This window comes from Pteropus medius, unplaced genomic scaffold, assembly GCF_902729225.1.
Source record: "Pteropus medius unplaced genomic scaffold, Ma_sr-lr_union100, whole genome shotgun sequence".
NCBI classification, from domain to species: domain Eukaryota; kingdom Metazoa; phylum Chordata; class Mammalia; order Chiroptera; family Pteropodidae; genus Pteropus; species Pteropus medius.
In genome coordinates, this window is record NW_024352786.1 from 6794705 (window position 1) to 6810211 (window position 15507).

Below are 15507 nucleotides of genomic sequence, written 5' to 3' on the forward strand. Positions count from 1 at the left end.
CAATGAAGCAAACTGTCCTTTGGACTCAGCATTAGTGATTGACATCTTTAGAGGATGAATGCACATCACCAAAGTTAAATCAAGGTTGCTAATATTGACAGTCTAGATTGAGCAAAGAGACCTTTTTTTTTTTTTTAAATGAAATAGTCTGAGAGTCCTCTCTTCAGCAAAGTTTATATTTATTATGTACAGGAATAGAATCTAAATTTTCTGGCTTCCTTATTTTCTGCCCATGGTGAAGGGCAAAATACAAATTTAGCAGCACCTGCTTGGACGACAAAGAATCACAGAAATAGTTGAATAGGAAATTGGTGGAACCATTTTTTGAAATGCTTCAGGATTAAGTTAAGTTCTCCGCCTGGCATTGAAGAGCTTCCATACACTGTCTCATAGCCTTAATCTTTATTTTGTTTGCTTAATTCTCCTTCCCATAATCCCTTAACCAAAGTGAGACATATCTTCCTACTCCTCTAAAAGGCTTTCGCTTTTTCACCCTCTATTTTTGCTCATGAATATCTCCTCTCTTCCTTTTGTCCTCCAAATCCCATCACTCTATAAGGTGCAGCTCAAACTCATTTCATTAAGGAAGTCTTCCTCAGTGCAAACTCCTGCCTCTGCCCCCAAAACCCTACCATCGTCTATTTGGTTTAATTCTTAATTATCATACATTTCTTTCTATCATACATTTCTTTGGATTAAAGTTATTTTAATCCAAATTGTCTTTGTGTATGTATGCGCGTCTGTCCTATGCTTCTATACATATCCACAATATTTAGCACAGAATTCACAATAGAGTGCTCAAGAGCATATATCACATCCTGACAGCTCTTTCAGAAGTTAGTCAAAGCATTTCCAGGACGATGTATCCCATTCTTGCATAGAGGCTTATATGTTTAACTAATATACTCTTTGGGCGAAAAAATCCCTGTGCAATACTGTCGTCCTTAACACTAGACTCAGAAGGAGTCCATTTTCACCTGGAATAGGCTGGGACATGTCACCACTTATTTTGAAGAGTCTGGCTGCCCCGGCTGAACACACAAGTGCAGGCACAAGTTTTCCAAGATTCATTGAGATGTGAGCCCGCTCTGTGTACCTCAGATTAAAACCAAGCCCTGAGCTGAAGGAGCTGCAGACTCTTAAAACATTTATGACATGTTGGTCATGGGCAATGGATGACAGCCCAAGGAAACAGTAATGTGATACTGAGATTTTCACCTTGAGGTGACTGGTTAAAACTCAGCTTGGGGTCACGAAAAATTTATAGCCCTCTAATGCAATAAAGAAAGCTATTTGCGACCCAGGGAAAGTGACCATAAGACAAGGGCCACTACCACAGGTCCACAGTGAGATCTGAGAGAGAGGCATACAGACTGAAAAGGAGTTAAAACACATACATGCACACATGTACCACATCACCAATACCACACACACACACACACACACACACACACACACACACACACATACAAACACTCACACACATAAACAATGGAATAATACTGCTTTCAGCAAAGAATATACTTCCTTTGGGACAATTCTCATGATTCATTCCCATGCCCTTTTACTCTTTTAGAAGTTACCTTCGATTTTAATGTACTTATATTAAATGATGGATAAAATAAAGCTGCTAAAGCTTGCACTCCTTACTGTCAATCAAAAACAAAAGTGTGAATTTGATAACTGTATAGGTAAACAACGATGTTCATTACGCTCATGACTCCTATATGCATAGCAATTTTCACTAATTCCCAAGATTTCTTGGAGGTAGCTAAGAAACACACAACTTGGCATAAAAAGCTCTAGTTTGAGTCACAGCCCAGCTGAAGTTGCATGACCTTGAGTAGCTCCCTCAACCTGTGTGAGCCCCAGATCCTCACCTGTAGGATGGAGTTGACGATAACTTATGTTTGTAGGAGGTTCAGAAGGTTGAAGGTTAAATAAAATGTTGTTAGAAAAAACTTTTAACTTTGACAACCACTTTACAAATTAATGTAAAATTAAAGTCACTTTTTTTTTATCTTCATTGGGGAAAGTTATACTGAACACTGGTCAGATTTCTTACTCTGGGCCTGAACAAAACAAGAAATCTTAGACTTAGGTGATCTTCCAAGTACACGTAGAACTTGGATGATTAATTAAAAGGAAACTATGAGACATGACTTTAATAATATTTTGGAAAAGACAAGCTAATACTATTAAACTCATATTCCCTTTACCTCCCACCAGTCTAAGATGGAGTTCACAACCCTTTTGTGAATTACAACCAAAAATATTTTGGCATCTCAACTAATTTAATCCTTCCTCTTAAAAAATACATACAGCCAAAAGGTAGGTTTAAAAATAAAATGCTGTGTTCTAAGAAACATTTCCAGAACTAATAATGACAATCCTATGAAATAATATCTGAAGCAAAGCATATTGAGATCAAAAATTTTAATAGTATATTTTTGCATTATTAATATAATCCAGATGATAACATTTTGGTTACTTCAAAATTTTCATCAAAAGACTTTAGCTTTTTATAAATCCACAGCAACTCTTAATGATTTCTTTCAGTATTTCTCACTACAAAAATGTTTTTAACTACTTGAGACATTTTAATTGGAAAATATCCATAAGAAATTCAAAGAAGCCATAATTTTAAAGATCCTCTTATTTATAGTATGTATCTAGTTAAATTCAGCATAATGCCTAGAAGAGCTTCAACAAATGTTTGTTGAATAAATGAAACAATAAATAAAAAGAATAATGAATGAGCGAATGGATGGTGACTAAAGTTTGCCTTTGGGATTCTATAAACCTTTCTTACATGTAAAATATCCTTTCGGTGAGCTCTCCCTTTCTCCATTGACAGTTGCATAAAAATACAAAGGAAATCCATCCAAACCACAGGCACATGTTGGATAAGAGATAATATTTAGAGCTGACTAGTCAAACAAGTCTTCATTCAGATCCTGCCAGAAGAAATAAAGTTTCACAAGGCAAACTCTTGAATTTAATTTTCATTTCCATTACATTTGCTTGGCACAGGCACTGAACTCCATCAGGTAAAAAAAAAAAAAAAAAAAAAAAAAAAAAATTTAAATACATCACCATAATCTTCTTGAATATTCAAGTTCACTTTGTACCATGATTATTCTTTCTCTTCCCTTGCTTTTCTTTTAAGTTTTAAAAATGATTCCTCAGAAACAATGTGTGGCTTTTTAGTTGCTAACTTAGGAATATTCTGTTCCTTTATTTGCCACACTTTATTTTGGACTTAGCTTGATTCACATTTATACCTAGTATCTGACTTACCGTTTTTATGTTTGGTAGCTGACTGCCAATTTAATCAAATCATTTACACCACACGGCATTAAGATACTACATCTTGGTAATATATTCCATGCCTCATGTCTGAAAACTTTAGGTTTTTAGACATTTATCAATGGAAATGTGGACTGCTGATCAGTTTGCAAATCCTTCCCTGAAAGTCAAAATACATCTTCTTTAAGTCATCTGACAAGTTATAAGGACTACCTACATTCGAAAACAGGTTTTTCAAAAACCACAGAAGGTGAAACAGAACCTTCTAAAGATTATACAAGAAAAATCAGTTTAAATATGTACGAATCATGTATTTGAATCATCAGCCTATATTTTTTCCTTGTCTAATTTATTCAGGTTTTAAAAAGAGTATCATTCACTTCATTCTACTCTCATGTAATCAACCACCATTTGTTGTTCATGTGGCAAAATATCATCCCCAGTAAAATGTTTCAGCTTGAATACTATTGTAATACACTGGAAATTTCAAGCACATGTAACAAAATGTGTCACTCAAACATACAAAGTGATAAATTAAAATTTCCAACATTGCTCAAATCTTAATTCTCTAAATGATAGTGAAAAGGCATACTGTCATTATATATATTTTTTATTTTTATTTTTTCAAATAGAGTTGACATTCAATATTATTTTATATTAGTTTCAGGTGTACAACATATATCAGAATATTGATACTAATAAATGATTCTAGTACGCACTGAGAATCCATTCCATTTTACATCTGCCAGAACACTAAAAAGACACACTTTCTAAGGACTCAGCTTCCTTTAGAACAAAGTGGATGATATATGTATTTTTCTTCTAGACATATACTGGTGGGCTTTTTTTTTTTTTTTACCTAGGAATAGTGAAAATTTGATGCTCAGGCATGCTTTGGAAAACAAAGGAAACTCACCTCACTTTTCTGCATTGGAGAGGGCATAACAATGCAAAACCACAATGCTAGGAAACGGATAGAGATGGAGGGTCCCTTTGACTTACCTTCCCCAGTGCACATATGTGCGGCCAACATGTCTGGGCCCATGAGAGATTGTACAGAGACAATGCATGAGCTTTTCCTGGGAACGCTAAACCAAACCTTCCCAGACTGAAAATCAGCTGCCCTCCAAGAAGCCTTTGAAAGTATTATTCTGGATAAAACAACAGTAAAATAAACTATGATGCAGTGGAAGACCAGGGTGTTTGTAAAACAAGGCCTAGTAGGACTTACTAAGGTGATCTCCTTACTTCCAAAAGGCTCTTATCAAGAAAATGGTTCCATAATATAGCGGTTAGCACATCGGCTTTACACACAGAAGGTCCTGGGTTCGCACCCCAGTGGAGTCATGGTCCATGTCTACAGCCATGCCACCCTGAACAAGCCCAATGTCTCATCTCGGAAGCTAAGCAGGGTCGGGCCTGGTTAGTACTTGGATGGGAGACCACCTAAGAAGACCAGGTGCTATAGGCATAAATAATAATAAATAATAAAAAAAATAATAAAAATAAGAAAACGTCAAGCAGTCATATCACCCCTGGCAACCCCTGATGGGCATGCCCAAACTCACAGAATTAATCATGTAAAGGTAGCAAGATTACCAAAAGTAGAAATTTGGTTTTTGCATACACAAAGATGTAGGTTTGTACAGAGTCTGAAGATGAATTCAAGAACTGAGTGGAGGTCTAGGAAACTGAAGCCAGTGAAACTGGAACTGGAATGAGGGTTAGACAGAGACAGGAAACAACGGTTTGGTGACATGATAGCCAAACGAATACTGTCGTCACTTGAAATTTAATGCTTGCTTTCTTCGTGAATAGCAAAATGGTATATTGACTGTAAATGAACTTTGCCCAATTATCATCAGTTTCTCAAGAAAGAATAAAATTTTTTCTTCTACAGTTCACTACTGAGAGACTTGCTTTATTATTATTGTTGTTGTTATTGTTATTATTAAAAGGTCTATAGGTTTAAAATTCCAATTGCCAAGTAGTTAACTTAACAAAACATTCTTACAAGTTCAGCTTCTTCTATTTTTAATTTTTACATAAACACATCGACCAAAAAACAGGCCTGTCATAGAATGGCACTCAGCCACAGAGCTCCTAACGAACAGAGATTTCTCTTATCTGATTATGGGAGAGTTGCTGACAGGTAAAACATGTTTAACTGAAATTATATCATCTTAGGTAAACAACAAATTTTACTTTTTAAGATGTAAATAACAACCATGTGAAGTAAAGGAGCGATACCACTCACTGGGAGAGATGGTATATCAATTTTGTGAAGGCCGCTGCTTCAGTAAACTATTTCTATCACTACATGAATGCACTACATGAAGGCCTTTTGTTGCTCTCAACAGCACTTTTGAGATCTTTCATCAATATACTTCCTAAAAATTTTCTTGATTTTTGGTGTGTTACTTTTCTTTAAGCAGTCAAAGAAGTGCTAAATTGTATAAGCTGATACCCAGTTTCTAAGACCCCAAACTGTCTTGCAGATAAGCATCTATGAGCCCAGAAGATGCAGGATGTGATGGTTAAGCAGAGCTGCTCCAGAGTACAGAGAGACCAGGGACCAAGAATCCATACTTCTGGACAAGTGAATGTTTGTACTGGTGAGACCAGCACTTGCTTTAAGTCAGGAGCCCCATGTTCCATAAGGCTTTGGATAAGATGATAAAGCAATCTGTCCTACTAAGTATTTTCCTATGTGGTAGATGCAATTCATTTTAAGTATAATTCAAATATCTTTGCTATCATGAATTATTTTCACTCTGTGAGGTAAACATTTTTATTATCAGAAAAAAAACCAAAATTATCTTACATTATTAAAGTCTTCAGCAGTCTTCTTTATATTCATTAGTTTTCTTTACTAATTTAAATAACTTTACTATCTGGGTCAGATAATGTTATCTGATAAGAAATACAACTCATTAAGAAGATAAAGAACAAAACGAGGACTACCTCCCAACCTACTTCAAGCATAGGAGATTTATATTATCACATAATTTCAAAATTTGAAAGATTAGAAAGTCAAATGAAATAATGTAGAGCCATATGAGACAGTGATTAAAAGTATTAATTTTGAAATCAGACTGCCATGATTCATTTCTGACTTTTGCACTTACCAGTTTTGTGGGCTTGGATAGGTTACTTAACCTCTGAAAACTCAATCTCCTTAGCTGTAAATGGCTATGATAAAATAAACTACTTCAAAGGAGGTAATGCTGTGAAAGAAAAGGAGGAAGGAGGAAGGGAATGAAAGTAATGCTCTGGCTATATTACCAATGGCATGTGTATACGTAATGCCATAAATAAACGGTGAGACAAAACTCAAAAAGTTATGACAGCATAAAAGAAACATGCTAGGTAACGAAGGAATCATTTGGGGAAAAAATACTGCTTGTGTTATCACATCTATGAAGGCAAATGCTATTTACAACAAATTATAAGTTTAATAGATTTAAATTCTATGCAGCCACCCTCAGTTCCAATATTACTTTAAAGTTTCCTCGGTCAACTTCCAATTCATTATTCATGTTATCCAAATCTTACTACACACAGTTCTAATTCCTCTCCTTTCCAGTCCCACCACAGCACTTTTTAACATCTACCACTATTTAGACTTATGTTTGTCCTTCTCTCATACAGATTTCTTAATTAAATATAATCCATGAGAGCATGTTGTCTAAATGTTAACTCTAACATTTTCATCTTGAACCAACAATCTCACCCATAAGATCTGCCTGCCTGAATTTCTAAGTGCTTTCACATAATTTCTATCATGTCACCCTTCTCTCAATTCAAAAACTTTTATTTAAAAAGACTGGGAAAATGTCAGAAATACTTTTCAGGGCATAAGAAAAATAAGATACTGAGACACTGAACCCTGTACCCTAAGAATAGAACCCATAGGTCCATTGTTCTTCCTGTGCCCTCATGACACATAGTTCTGGCGTCAGTGAGGGCTTCTGTCTCCATCAGCAGACTTAGGGATGTGTTTCAACAGCTAACGATTCCGAGAAAACACCTCTCTTTAACAAACATATCCATCTTGCTCACCATCATATCTATAATATGAAGAAAAGTAGCTGATATGGGGTAGGTATTTACTATGTACTTGTGGAATAAATAATTGAATATTAGACATAAAACAGGAGAAGAAGTCTTAAAAATAAGTTCTCTCAAAGAATAAAAATCATAAAGAAAAAGAAATGATACATTTGAACTCATGAAAGTTATATCTTTTACATATCTAAAAAATAAATCTGAAAGGTCAATAACTGAGAGAATATATATAACATATAAAAAGTTCTGATGAGAACATAAATAGAAAAGTGGACAAAGACATAGTTAATTTACAAAAAAATAAAAAGGCCAATAGACATATTAAATTAAAAACCATTTGAACTGCTAATATTTGGATAATATCCTTTGATCAAATTAAAACAACAAAGAGATACTATTTTTTCCCATCAAATTGGCAGATTAAAAATAATAAATTATCAGGAAACTAGGTCCTTTTATACATTGTTAGTGGGAATAAAAATTGACGCAATTTTTCTGAAGGATAGTTTAGCAATGTGTGCATATTCTTTGCTATATTATTTTTAGTAATTCAGCCTCAGGAAATAATTATGAACATACTCAAGGACTTATCTATAGGATTTGTCACAGTAAAACATGCAGTCATAACAAAGGAGAAAACACTAAATATTCAACAATAAAGCACGATTAAGTAAACTTTCAAAGAATACCAATGCTCATTAAAAATTACAAAAAGAATGCCGATTAATGATATAAAAACTGTTTTAAAAAAGTTAAATGAAACTAAAGCCAATTATAAAAACTACATATAATATGTGCCTACTGCTACAAAAAAGATTGAAAACACAGACTTTTAAGTTAATAGTAGCTCTCTCTAACTAAATTTTTTTATCATAAAGAGAAATATATATACATATTTCCCCTATAGCATTTCTAAACCTTAAAAACAAAATTATTTGTAAAAATCTCTTTACCATCTTTAACACCATGTTTATCTTCTCTAGAGAATAATGTTATCCTCTGATAATTATTGTTAATCAAGAATTTCCATACAAATACCCTGGAAAGATGGGCCTTATGGGGTACAGAGTTTCAGATGTAATACAGGAGAGGCATGTCATATGCTATGCACTGCAATCCCAGAAACAGTAAAATACACCCAATTCCAAGTGTCTTATAATCAGACTTCAGAAAAGAAGGTAGAAGACCACACACAGTAATAGCTATGAAATGTTTACCTCACTCACACTTAGATTGGTTTTCTCTGACAACTTAATACAAGTTTACTAGTACCTATATCTCTGGACTCAATTCTAGGGTGAGCATTGCAAAAAAGTTAAAGTGGCTACTTCAAAGGGGCCTTAAATGAAGATTTAAGTAGAATATAAGAAGAATAGGAGACAACTCATAACTTCCCTTTTAAAGTGTGATGAGAGTATGTTGTTTACATCACAGAATTGCCCTCAAACAATTTGAAAATTCTTCAAAATAGGATTAGAAGGGAATTGGGAAGAAACATAAATATTCAACGTATTTTGTCAAACACTATGCAATTTAGCCATGATAGTGGTTAGACAGGTAGAAGTTAAGGAAGAATGAACAGGTAAAGCTCAACTCTCAATGATTACAGGTAAGAGAAAGGTTAGGTTAGTAAATAAAAGCTGCAGTCAGTAGCAGCAAGGTTTGCTAAATAAACTACAGTAAAGAGTTCTTGACGCCCCAAGCCTAAACTTATCTGGTCTCATGGAAGATAAAGTTGAAAAGAAATTGTTTGTAAAAGAACAGTGTGATTTGGGATATTTCTTAAAATGGAGATTTCAAAATACATAAAACATAAACATCAAAATAGTAAAAATGTAAACACTGTACAAAAGAAAAACATCCCATTCGGGCTAAAACAACCTTCCTGCTTTCCTTAATAGCTAACTATTTCCCTTCTCCAGAAACCAGTCTAGGTGTCTCTTGAACTCATCTGCACTCTCTTCCTATTGCCTTTCCCAGTAATTTATTCCATATGTTTAGTATCCCTTTCATGACATTCTCTACCCAGCATGGAAAGCAGACAAAGGCTACTCTTTAGGCTGACATCTGGCTGTCTCTTTCACAACGTTGAGATCTTTTCAATACTTCTCTTAGGTTTCCCCTTCACACACCCTGAAATGATTGAGCTACTGCTAAAACGTTCTTCCTCATCCCCTGAGAAAACCCACACTCAAGAGTTCAGTGGATGTTATTCTATAAATAAATGACTCATTATCCAGGCTATAGTTTTTATAAAAAGCTTAATGAATAACATGAAATGAATCACATTTATATTTCTGTGATATTGTTTTCCCTTGGGAATTAAATTCCTTATGAGGAGCACTTCTCATCATACCAAACCATAGCATGACTACCCTGTTTGCCCTATAGAAATCAATCAGTTACATTCAACTATTATAATTCCATTCATTTCAAATAAACTCAAACATATATGAAGTTTTCAACTTTAAATGCATGTACATGTGTATATATATATGTTAAATGTGATATATAAAACTGTAAATGTGTAACCATTTACACTGGTAGATAAACATGTATTTAATTACTTTGTGATTAATTTTCAGATATTTTCCTTTTACTGATTTCTGATTTAATTCTGTTACGGTCAAAGAATATATTCTGTATGGCTTCAATCCTCTCAAATTTATTGAACCTTGTCTAATGGCTCAGAATATAGTCTAGTTGGTGAGTATGTTCTGCTGTTGGGTAGAATGCTCTAGAAATACCAACAAAATCAAGTTGGTTGATAGTATTTTTCAGGTCTTCTATTTCCTTTCTTGTTCTATCGGTTTCTGAGAAAGGAGTATTGAATTCTTTAACTAAAATCAGAATTCTATTTTCTAGAATTCTATTTTCTAGAATTCTATTTTTCTAGAGTTCTATTTTCTCTTTGTAGTTCTATCAAGTTTTGCTTCACATATTTAGAAGTTCTGTTACTAGTTGCATATACGTATAGGATTGTTATATCCTTTTGCTGAATTGACCCCTTTATCATTATGAAATATCCTTCTGTCTCCCTGGTAATCTTTGTTTGAAAACTTAACTTTACCTGATATTAATATAGCCACTCCAGATTTATTTACATTTATAGTGAATTTCTGAACACGAATATGGTTGAGTCTTGCTGTTTATCCAAGACGACAATATCTGCCTTTTAATTGGGGGTGTTTAGACTATTTACATTTAATGTAATTATTATGTTTGTGTTTAAAACTACTATTTTTTGCTTTATATTTCAAGTAAATACTTACAAGTCATTAGATACTGAACTCATCTGACTGGTTTGGTAACAACACTACTATTAAATTAAGGGCCATGCAAATACACTAATGTCCTGAAACACTCATTTTTGTCCCCAGAAGGTGCTACAAAGAGATCTAATCCATTAACTTCAATTAACTTCATAGTTTACTATGCAAAACAAGAGACCATGGTCAAAATATGTTTTCATAGAAAGTTTATTCTTTTTCTTAGCATCCAATTATACTTTTTAAATTATAGTTTACAATCAAATCTGCATGCTAAAATGTTAACTTTCTAGGCAAACTCAATGGGATTTTGCAGTCTATGGGTGTTTTTTTTTTTTTTTTTTGGCACCGTTACCAAATACTTTTGTTTTCTGCCTCACCTTATATTTTAGTATATATATAATAAAGTGATTGACTTTGTATATTAACCTTGTTTCCTCCAACCTTGGTATAATTGCTAATTAGTTCCAAGATTTTTTTTGTTGTTGTTATTGATTCTTTTGGATTTTCTACATGAACAGTCATGCCACATATGAATAAAGACAGTTTTATTTCTTCCTTCATAATCAGTATACTTTTTATTTCCTTTTCTCATCTTATTGCATTAGGTAGGATTTACAATATGGTTCTGAAAAGCAGAACCATATTGAGAGGAGACAACTTGCCTTCTTCCTGATCTTAGCAAGAAAGCTTTGAGTTTCTCACCATTAAACATGATGTTATTATTAAGTTTGTAGATATTTTTGTCAAGTTGAGGAAGCTCCCCTTTATTCCTAGTTTCCTAAGAGTTTTTCTCATGAGTTGGTATTCGAGTTTGCCAAGTGCTTTTCTGCATCTGTTTATTTATATGATCATGTGGTTTTTCTTCTGTAGCCTATTGATGTGATAGATTACATTAGTTGATTTTCAAATATCGAGTCAGCCTTTTTATACCGTAGGTAAATCCATCTTTGTCGTGGTTTATAATTCTTTTTATACATTTTTGGATTAAGTTTGCTAATATTTTGTCAAGGATTTTCTCATCTACGTTTGTGAGAGGGAGTGGTCTGTAGTTTTTTTTTTCTTGTAACATCTTTGTCTAATTTGATATTAGGGTAATGCTGGCCTCATAGAATGAGTTAGAGAGTATTCTTTCTGCTTCCATGTTCTGAAAGAGATCGTAGGGAATTAATGTAATCTGTTCCTTAAATATTTAGTAGAATTCCCCAGTGAAACCATATGGGCCTGGTACTTTGTGTTTGGGAAGCTAATTAAGTAACGATTCAATTTTTAAAATAGATATAGGCCTAATCAGATTGTGTGTTTCTTGAGTTTTAGCAGATTGTGTTTTTCAAAGAAAATTTGTAGACATCAATTTTTTTATAGCGTCTTTATTAATATTAACTTTTTTAATGTCCGTGGGTTCTGTAATGATATCCCCACTCTCGTTTTTAATATTAATTTGTTGCTTCCCTGTTTTTAGTTAGCCTGGTTAGAGGCTTATCACTTTTATTGAACTTTCCAAAGAACCAGCTTTTGGTTTTGTTGATTTTTCTCTCTTGATATCTTGTTTTCAATTTAATTGATTTCTATTCTCATTTTTATTATTTTTTCTTCTGATTACTTTGGATTAAATTTCCTCTTAGTTTCTTAATGTGAAAGCTTAAATATTTGATTTTAGATCATTCGTCTTTTCTAATATATGCATTTAATGCCATAAATTTCCCTCTAAGCACTGCTTTTGCTCCATCTCACAATATTTTTTTTGACTTTTTAAAAAATATTTTCTATTAGTTTCAGGTATTCCATCCCACAAATTTTAATATTACATTGTTAATTTTCATTTAGTTCAAATACTACTTAACTCTTCTTGTAATTTTATCTTTGACCCATGTGTTAAGAAGTGTTGTTTTTTTTTAATTAAGATTTTCATTTTTTAAGAGAAGTTTTGAGTTCACCACAAAATTGAGAGGAAGGTACTGAGATTTTCCATATACTCCCTATCACACACACATATGCACTGTCTCCCCCATTATCAACATCCCCCACCTGAGTGGTACATTTGTTTCAAATGATGAACATATCTTGACACATCATGACTTCCACAGTCTATGTATGGTTCACTATTGTGTTATACATCCTCTGGTTTTGGAGAAATGTATAATGATATGTATTCATATTATGATATCACGTACAGAGTAGTTTTATTGCCTTAAAAAGCTTCTGTTCTCTACCTACTCATTCTCTAATTCCCCCAAATCCTAGCAACTGCTAATCTTTTTATTGTTTCTACAGTTCTATCTTTTCCAAAATGCATATAGTTGGAATCATACAGAAGAGTGTTTTTAATGTCTAAATATTTTGAGATTTTCTCACTAATTTTGTTATTGATATCTAGTTTGATTCCATGTGGTCTGGGAGTGACATTGTATAAGTTCTATTTTTTTATATTTGTTAATATATGTTTTATGACCCAAAATATGGTCTGTCTTGGTGAACGTTCCATGTATGTTTGAGAAAAATGTGTATTGTGCTGTTGTTGGATAAAGTAGTCTATAGATGCCAATTATATTCAGGTTACTGATAGTGATGTTAATTTCAACTGTGTCCTTATTGTTTTTTTTCCTGTTCGATCTGTTCAGTTCTGATGGAGAGGTATTGAAGTCTCTTCTAATTGTAATAGTGGATTTATCTATTTCTCCTTGCAGTTCTATCAGTTTTTGCCCCAAATGAATTAATGTCCTTTTGTTAGGTGCATACTCATTAAAGATTATTATGTTTTCTTGGAGTATTTACCCCTTTGTCATTGTGTAATAGTCCTCTTTATCCTTAATAATATTCCTTGTTCTGAAGTCTACTCTGCTGACATTAATATACCTACTCCAGCTTTCTTTTGATTAATGTTAACGGTATATCTTTCTCTATTCACATACTTTTTAATCTGTGTCTTTTGATTAACAGTGGTTTCTTATAGACAAACTTCAAAGTAATTGTTCTTCAAAACACATCAAAAAATAATAATAATAACAGAACTGCGGTACTGAAATACCATTTTGCACTGAATGGAACCAACATTTCTTGAAGAATTCAGGTGTGGGGTAGGAAATGATCAAGATGAACCTGAGAATTTTGTCATATGAGGTACAGCAAGGATGCTATTAATACTACCAGAGTTCTGTCAAAGGGCTCAGGAACCCACCTGGATAAAAGATGGGGCAATTTAAGCACTAATAAAGATAATAACAAAGTATTGGCAAATTAAATTCATGAGTTTTTAATGATATTAAAACACATACACACACACACACACACACACACACATACACACACATCACTCTTGGAAACCAGTTCATCATTATATAAATAAAGGGAAAGAATTAGGCATGAATCCTTCCTTTTCTGTAGAAACTAACTCAGTATAACTCAAAAAGATGATGGAAAGTTTCTCTTTAAAGAAATATTCTAATACATAAAAAAAAATACTAAAATTTAAAAATTCACTTTTTGCAACACCTAATGAATTAATGCTTCCAGTGAACGTTCACCAAAGTCAGATAATAAAAGAGCAAAAATCAGACATTATTTATCTAACAGAAGCCCAAAACTCGCATTATGACTTAGTCTTGCCAAAACATGAACTTAATTTTGATCAAGTTTCTAGCTCTAACTACTCATTTGAAGGAAATAAAGAGAACAGAGTGACACATTAAAAGATACCTTTGGGAATGCAGCAACAAAATCCAGACTGTGGGAAACTGCAGGAAAAACAACCTAATTTCTTCACCAACAGCAATAAATAAAACAAGAGATAGTAAAACAACTTTTAGATGAAAGAAAATTTAAGAGACATATCAACCAACCATAAGAAGTCTGGACCCTGATTCACATCAAAAAATGCTAGAAATTTATAACACTTAGGAAAATGAAAATACTGTACAGCTATTTGGTGATAATAAGAAATTATTGCTATTAATTGGGTATGATAATGATATTGTGATTATGGCAATGAAAGAGTCCTAAACTTTTAAAGATAAATACTAAAATATCTGCACATGAAATAATATTTCACTTTGAATTTCTTCAAAATGATCCTGGCACTGGGAGGAAGTGGGCAGGAAGAGAGGCCATATGTTGATCATTGTTCGGGCTGGTTGAAGATAAATTAATTTCATAAGCTATTCTCAATATTTTTGCATTTGTTTGTAATTGTTTATGATAAAAAATTCTTTTAAAAATTCTGCTCTTCATTTTATTTAAACTAAATGGTAAAAAAAATGGGAAGAAACTCATTACATAATTTTATTTGTGATAATTTCATAATATATAATAAAAAAATGAAGAGCTATGAAAAGGTGAAATGGACAATGAAAATAAGTCTCCACTACTTGGAAATATGCCATTTTCTTCATTGTAAAGAGTGTAAAATGACCCTAGAAAGAGCTCTGGTACTTGTCCTTAAGGCTGGTTTTCTCAAGGAAACAGAAGGTAAAGATATTAAATAAAACCCCAAAATCCTCTTCCGCACACTTTAACATACCAAGCACTAGCTTTTCCTCTTAAATACTTCAGCTTCCTTCATAAAACTTATCAATTTTATTTCCATTTATTGAATGTAGTTAACTCTAGACACTATAAAATTTTCTGTCAAAACTACTTTATAACAATCTTAATTACCAATTTTACTCAAGAATGTGTTATTACTAAGGATGTCAGACATGATCCTCTACTGCATTTAATAAATGAACTGCTGTGCCTTCTACATTTTTAGTATGAAAGATATCTCTCATACAACTAGGATGAGAACATAGAACATTCTTAATCTCCACAGTAAAAAACATCAATTTTTAACAAAGCAATGAATTATACAGTATTATCTTTTTTC

The 15507-nt window shown here is 33.0% G+C and overlaps 1 protein-coding gene and 1 pseudogene across 5 annotated transcripts in view; one reads left to right on the top strand and one right to left on the bottom strand.

Annotated features, from left to right (window-relative positions):
* Positions 1-15507, bottom strand: part of COL25A1 (collagen type XXV alpha 1 chain) — a 414648-nt gene that overhangs the window by 235209 nt on the left and 163932 nt on the right. The gene's annotated exons all lie outside the window — the stretch shown is intronic.
* On the top strand, positions 4665-4780 carry LOC120591308 (uncharacterized; annotated as a pseudogene).